Source organism: Panicum virgatum, chromosome 8K (genome assembly GCF_016808335.1).
Source record: "Panicum virgatum strain AP13 chromosome 8K, P.virgatum_v5, whole genome shotgun sequence".
In the NCBI taxonomy this organism is placed as follows: Eukaryota; Viridiplantae; Streptophyta; class Magnoliopsida; order Poales; family Poaceae; genus Panicum; species Panicum virgatum.
In genome coordinates, this window is record NC_053143.1 from 321,683 (window position 1) to 329,090 (window position 7,408).

General features: G+C 43.9%; 1 pseudogene; it reads left to right on the top strand.

Annotated features, from left to right (window-relative positions):
* Nucleotides 1-500: 500 nt before the first annotated feature.
* LOC120646436 lies at nucleotides 501-6,354 on the top strand (annotated as a pseudogene).
* The last annotated feature ends 1,054 nt before the right edge of the window (nucleotides 6,355-7,408 follow it).

Below are 7,408 nucleotides of genomic sequence, written 5' to 3' on the forward strand. Positions count from 1 at the left end.
GGGTAATTTATAACCAAATATAGAGAATTGTAGTAACCATATTTCATAATAGAATATTACTGTTACTAATTGGAAACTACATTTGTAGCATCCATGCTAATTCTAATGAGACACGCTGTAAAAAAAGATAAATCTTAGAAATTTTTACGATAATCAGAAACAGCAGCAATCCATTCGTCGGAAGATAGATTGCTCAATTGCCATTAGATCTTGCATGCCTGGCATAATTATTATTTCCCCCAATCCCCGCAGGACTCATGCATGGGCTGTTGGCCATTATCCAGGCTGTTCGGCATAATCCAAGACCCCTTTACGTCTCCCCAACGTGATCTGCGGCTGCAATAAAAAAAACGTGATCTGCGGCTTAGGGAAATAAATCGTCTTACATATAACATATGTTACGACATTGGAATTAAATGGAAAACGCCAAGATTACAATTAAAAAAGCATAGTATTATAGATTGCCATGTGACAAAATGTTAGGTCTAATTGAGCCACACATGTGGAAGGTACACCTAATGGGTTCTCATGGTTATTTTTATATTCAAAATTAAAAATATTCGAATACATATTCCATCTACTGCGCATCCGTCTAGAACTAATTAAATGGGCACTCCATATTCATTTCCAATTATCGTAGCAACTGCAAAATAAAAAATAACAAAAATATACTTATATTTAGTTAAAATTTTAAACTTCTATGACTATTGGATTTACCTGCCGACTTTTAAAATATGTGTCTTCGAAGACTCGAATCCGTGTGTTAGCGCCACGGGGACCCCATACCCCAGAGACGCATACACAGCTCCACTACGGATACGTGTCCAGCCCAAGGACGGGCTGGCAGGCCTACCTCAGCAAAAGGGCCTTTGGTCCGCGCCTGCTATAGGCATGGACTGTACTCCAGTACGGATGCACGAGGCGCCCGGGGCTCTCTAATGATTACCGGGGTGTCCGACCCTAGAGGGGGAGGGGGTGAATAGGGTCGCTAATCACTTTTCTATCCTAGGGCTCAATCTAATTGCATAAGATAAACCTAACACGTCCTACACATGCTAGTTATGACTAAGATTTATCTATGCTACCCTCTACTTACCCCAAAAGACTTGCAACCTATAGCCAATCCTAATCAAACTAACTAGGAAAGTAAAGGTAAGCAAGAAAGAGTAAATGCGGAAACGTAATGCGGTAAGTAAAGTGGTAAGGGAGAGGATATGCAAACTCCCGTGAAGACACCAAGACACACGATTTAACGTGGTTCGGTTAGGACACCAAAGTCCCTCCCTACGTCCACGGCCACTTGCTCACAAAGAACAAGTGTGATGCCGAGTCTCTTCGCTTGATCACCGTCTTGCCACGCCTCCAAGGCTCCCGACAAGCAAAGGCTAAGTGACGCCAAGTCACAAAGACGAGGTCACCGCCACCATCTATCTCGAAACGTCACCACGGCACCGTCTTCACTATCTTGGAGCTTTAACACCAAGTAGGGGCCTCCTTCCCCGCACAAAGTGTCGTTGCCACTCCACACCAAGTCGGAGGGTCACACGACGAGTACACAAGGTGCTTGCCGCAGCAAGGCTTTCTCTCAAGCTAGTTCTCTCAAGAACTAAGCCTAAACAAGCACTAAGCACTCTCACAAGTGTGCTTAAGCCTATATGATGTACAATGAAGCTCTATGGTGGTTGGAGATGATCTTTAGCTCTTGTATACTTCCTTGAACTCCAGCACACTCAAATGACCCGGCCTTGGGGGTATATATAGGCAGCACAAGCAAATATAGCCGTTGGAGAAAAGCTGCCAGAAATGTGCTTAACACCGGTTAATCCGATGCTCCCTAAATTGCCATCGTCGGTTTAACCGGTGATACTAAACTGCCCACTGAAAACTAGCCGTTACGTGTACGGGCAATCAACCGACGCAATCGACCGGTGTATGTAATATTAGCGTCGGTTTAACCGGTGAGTGCAACTGTCCTCTGATCCTTGAAAAACAAACTCTCTGGACAACTGCACCGACGCCATTAACCGGTACATCATCGGTTCATCCGATGTATGCATTTTTCTTGGTCTGCTTCTGCCATTGCACCAACGTATTCAAACTTCCTATCATCGGTTCATCCGGTGCCAAACCCTAGCCCGCAGGCCATCTCTGTCATTGCACCGATGAGTACATTTTGCCTTACGTCGGTTTAACCGGTGATACTAAAACTCCCAGACGTGCTCAAGTCAATGCACCAACGTGTGTAATTTGCTTGGCGTCGGTTCAACCGGTGACTTGATTTCTTTTAGGTTTCAGGGCGCTGCCCTGAGACCCGCGAGGGGCGGCTCCCCCTCGACCCCCGTGGGAACCCCCGTAGGGGCGGCCCTTCGGGCCTAGCTTCGCCTCTCTTCTCTTTGTCATCACTTGAACCTAAAAGCCTGAGTATATCATCTAAGCAAACACATTAGTTCAAGTGTTGCGTGTGTCATCAATCGCCAAAACATTATATTGAAATATGGCATGAGAGGCCATTTTCGCTACAGGCTCTCTATGGATACCTATACGGTATTTTGGTGTCGGTACACCGCCGACACCGTGCGAGAGCATGTGTTGATAGACTAGTAGCGTCTAATTTATATGCAAATTTAAGGGTAGTTTTAATTTACTAGCTCTGTTCTCGAATATTTGACGTGTTCAAGTTTATTCAAAACTTTTATCATTCGTCTTATTCGAAAATTTACGCAAATATGTGAAAAACAAGCCATGCTCAAAGTATCACTAATGATAAAAAGTTATAACAAAAGAAATAATAGCTTCTGAAAATTTTAAAATAAGACGAATGATTAAAGTTGTGCAAAAAAGTCAACCACATCAAATATTTTAGAATAGAGGGAGTACCTTTTTATAATGGCATGATGAGTAATTATACCAATTTAGAGGTCACTTTAGTTCATCTTTTATAATGGCATTGTGGATAATTTTTATGTAAATTTGGCAGTAACTCACTGCTACATCTAACTACATAGAGGATGTTTTTCTTTTATTGTAATTTCTTAGAAGGCTTTAGTCTCGGGTGGTGAGGCTTTAGTCCATATTGGTGTTACCAACTAGGGCTAAAGGGTAGCCTTTAGTCCCCGTTACTAGGACTAAAGGTTGCCTTTTAATCCCAGTTGATAACATCAACACGGACTAAAACCTTTTCAGGGGTACCATATTTCGAACCGAGACTGATTCTTCTATCAGTACCGGCTCTATTTCACACCAGGACGGATGTAGAGGATAGATTGCCCATTCTTCGGTAGTGTACTGTCTCCTAAGACTCCGGTCCTATAAAAGTAGAGGTTGATGGACATAGTGTACTTTACTTATTTATGGAAATAGAACTCAATGTGAAGTCTAACTCGTGTTTGGCGTCTCAACTGATGTTAATCTCTAAAATGTTTCGAATAACAGGTTTCAAAGAAGGGGGATTTGGCGCCTGAGGTTGAAGCCTTGGTGCGAAAACTTGTTTCAAGGTGTGGCGGACTTCCCAAAGTTACAGTTAAAATTGCCGGTTTGCTAGCCAGAACGACAGTTGGATTGAAGGAGCGAGCAACCTCTACCAATAATAAATTTATGCAAGAGTTGAAGAGCAGTGGAGAGTTTGGTGGACTGCAGGTTCTGTTTTGTTGAATTATATACCTATCTAAAGGCTCCAAGATTTGGAGCGACGCCGTGCGTTCTGGCCCCACATGGGCCCATGTACTGTTCATACATGGGCCCATGCACTGTTCATGGGGTCCTATGTACTATTCAGGCGGACCCTCGTGGGACCCATGTACTATTCAAGCGGGGCCCACGTGGGACCCACATACTATTCAGGCGGGACTCACGGGGAACCAGTACCATGTACTGTTCGTGCGAGACCCACGTGGGACCCACATTCTATTAAGGTGGGACCCCACGTACTATTCAGGTGGGACCCCACGTACTATTCAAGTAGGACCCACGTATTATTCAGTTGGGACCCGCGCACATTGTTTCGTGGGACCCACCGTGGGTCCCTTTATTTTTTAAAAAATACGTTTCTTCCATTATTTGAAAATACAAAATATATTTAATTACTCCCCATATATAAACATAATTGCTAGACTTTGTATACTACGTTCGCATGCGGTAGCCCTACTACTTTTTGAACTTTGCTTTCACTTCATAGGCTCAAAAAATATAATTGAAATATTCATTCATCGCTAATTTTATCTTTTTTTTTCTCTATCAAAACTAACAATCAATGTAAACCAATCCATCAACTATACCTATTAGCACAAAAAAAAATAGTAAACTCCTAAAAAAAGCTATATGTACCTCCTCACTAAAATGCTTGGGACTGGTACCCTCTCAGACTCTAAACTAACATGCTAATTTACAGTAATTTTTATATTTGATTCAATATGTCGATACCATATTGTCTTGAACATAATAGGAGATAATATTTTCCCATTATTAGTTTAGGTCAATTTTTTTAATAGGCGCGCATAGCGCGCCAACCTAACTAGTGCAATCCTACTTCCGCAACTGCCCAGATTTTCTCAAGCCATGTATCTTTACCTTTCAATTTTCCCTCCAGAAAAGCACATTCGGCGGAGGCGTCTAGTTAGGCGGTGGACTGCAGAGGGATACTCAAGAGATGGCCCTGAAGAATCCGCTGAGGAGAACGGGGAGAAGCAGTTCTTGAACCTCCTCAGTCTAAGCATATTCCAGCAGCCATCCTCAGTGGAGCTTGGTGACACAAGGATGACCTCATGCCAAGTCAATGGGTTTTTCCGGGAGTACATCATCTCGCAACGGTTGGAAGACGACCTTGTGTTTGAACTGAATGGCAGATGTACCATGTCCACCCAGCGTACAGGACGCCATCTTGTCATATCAGAAAGCTGGGATAGGGACAGAATTGTTTTCAAGAGCATTGACTTCTCCAAGCTATGGTCCCTAACAGTGTCGGGAGAATGGGAATCATTCTTCATCTCGGAAAGTATGAAGCTGCTTCGGGTGCTTGATCTAGAGGATGTGACCAAGGGAGATGTAAAGTGCAGTGATCTTAAGAAGATTGTGAAGTGCTTTCTTCGCCTCAAGTTCCTCTCGCTGCGAAAACGCAGTGAAATCTGCCGTTTGCCAAGTTCAGTGGGTGATCTGAGGCAGCTCCAGACCCTGGATATCAGACACACCTCCATAGTCTCTCTGCCAGTTAACATCACCAAGTTACACAGCCTGCAATATATCCGAGCTGGCACAACCGCTGCAGCAGACCAGCAGGAACCATCAACACCACATGTTTCATTGTCCCGTTTGTCAAGCAGCTGTAGATGTCGTCACCTGGTTGGCGTGATGATGCCTCCCGCCCTCCCGGGATTGGAGAATTGACAGCGCTGCACACGCTTGGTGTTGTCAACGTCAGTGCTTCTGGGACAAAGGCCATTTTGAAAGATCTCAAAAAGCTCACACAGTTGCGCAAGCTTGGAGTGTCTGGAATCAACAAGAATAACAGAAGAACTTTTTCGAGCTAATTCCCTCAATGCCATTAAAATTTTAGTCAATCCCTCGATTGCCATTGACCCCACATGTCATAGACACACAAAAAATCCCTTCAATGCCATTTAGTGGCATTCAAGGGATTGGCAAAAATTTCAATGGCATTGAGAGAATTAACTCAACTTTTTCTCCACGATATCAGATCTTGTCCATTTGGAATCCCTATCGGTGCGGCTCGTCAAGAACAGTCAAGATTGCTTGGTGGGTATTCCCCTTCCTTTGGGGAGCTTGCGGAGCCTTAAACTGTATGGTCTTGGAGACAAATTGCCAGCATGGAATGAGAACCTTACCAAGATCACAAAGATAGATCTGGAGATGGATAAAATTTTGAAACAGCCAGAACAAGATGCATCATCTGATGATGTCATAATGTTCCTCGGCATGCTCCCAGAATTGTGTATTCTAGGTATTTCTGCCAAGCAGTTTCAAGATGGCAAGCTCAATATAAAAGCCAATAAAAATGTTAAGGAGGTTAATTCTTATAAAAAGGTCAAGATTCTCAAGATTGCTTGCAGCTCCAGCTCCGACCTACAAGTTACCTTTGGATCGAATGCCATGAAAAAATTAGAACAACTGAAGGTTGATTGCTCCAGTCAGGGGCGGACCCAGTGTATAACCAGCGAGGGCCCTTTCCCCTGTAGCTCAAGAAGCCCCTCCAATGGATTGAAATACCAGTTTGTTGGCCTTGAAAACCTATCTGAGCTCAAGGAAGTCTGTCTTAAGGGTTCAGATGATGACACACTGAAGAAATATAGGGAGACCATACTAAGAGAAGGCCAAAAGAAACCAGTTGTGAGACGGGAGTAACTATTGTGCTGATCAATCTGTATAAGCTAATTGGAGGCGACAATATTATTCCAGAGCTTGTTGCATTCATTTCTTGTGCAAACAGTAAGTTTGTTTACTTCTTTTTTTTTGTGTTGGATCCAAATTCTGGCACATGTACTAGCAGTCTGGCATCAATTTGTCGTTCTTGACCATTCCTACTTGAGAGCTAGCAGCAGTGCTAATGATCCATTACTATCATCCTCCATCAGTGGTATTCAGTATTGATGGATTGTTGGCGTCAAATCCTGGACAGGGTCAAGGGTGTGGGCCGCCAGAAGAATCTAGCAAATGGCGACCGAACAAGAAGCTTCAAGGGCTGAGCCGCAAGAGAGGCCCAAGCTGTAACTTTCGGTATCTGTTGGCACTAGTCTATAGGCTAGGCCGAAGCGGACTTCAGCAGATAAGGCTGACCCGTTTGTGGGTCGGCTGAGAGGGGGTGTTCTCACAATTGGGATGCTAAAGCCCTATCTGTATCGTGTCGGACTAGGATATAGGTCGAAGTTTAGTTTCGTTTAGCAGCAAGCCTAGTAGGGCTATAAGTATACACATGTATCGAACGTAATAAAGGTTCACAGCCAATCAACCTTTCAGCGCATCGCCACCCTTGTTCTAGGGTTTACTCTCGGTAAGCGCCATGCTGCCCTAGTCGTTCTTTTAAGATCTGCTAGGGTTTTATGATGTTTGCCATGTCTAGTCTCGTACTGAAGCGTTGTTGATGGCGAGACTCATTAGTTACCTATGTGTGTTTTACCTGCAAAGTTCTATCTATGTTACAATTTATTTGCCATGAGCTTTGCTTGTTTTCTTCGCATGGTTGCGGGTTTAGAATCTAATCTTATCTATGTCCATAGGCCAAGCTAGTCACGTACGCTGAAAACGTGCGGATCGCTTGCTAGACGCAATGAGGCTGGTCCCCGGTTGGATCCACGCTCAAAGAAGGGTTGGCCCATCCCTCGAGGTTAAGTCTATCGGTGGATTGTTCTGCTTGACTGAGAGCCATGAAGTCTATATGGGTTGTATCGAGTCGATGTGT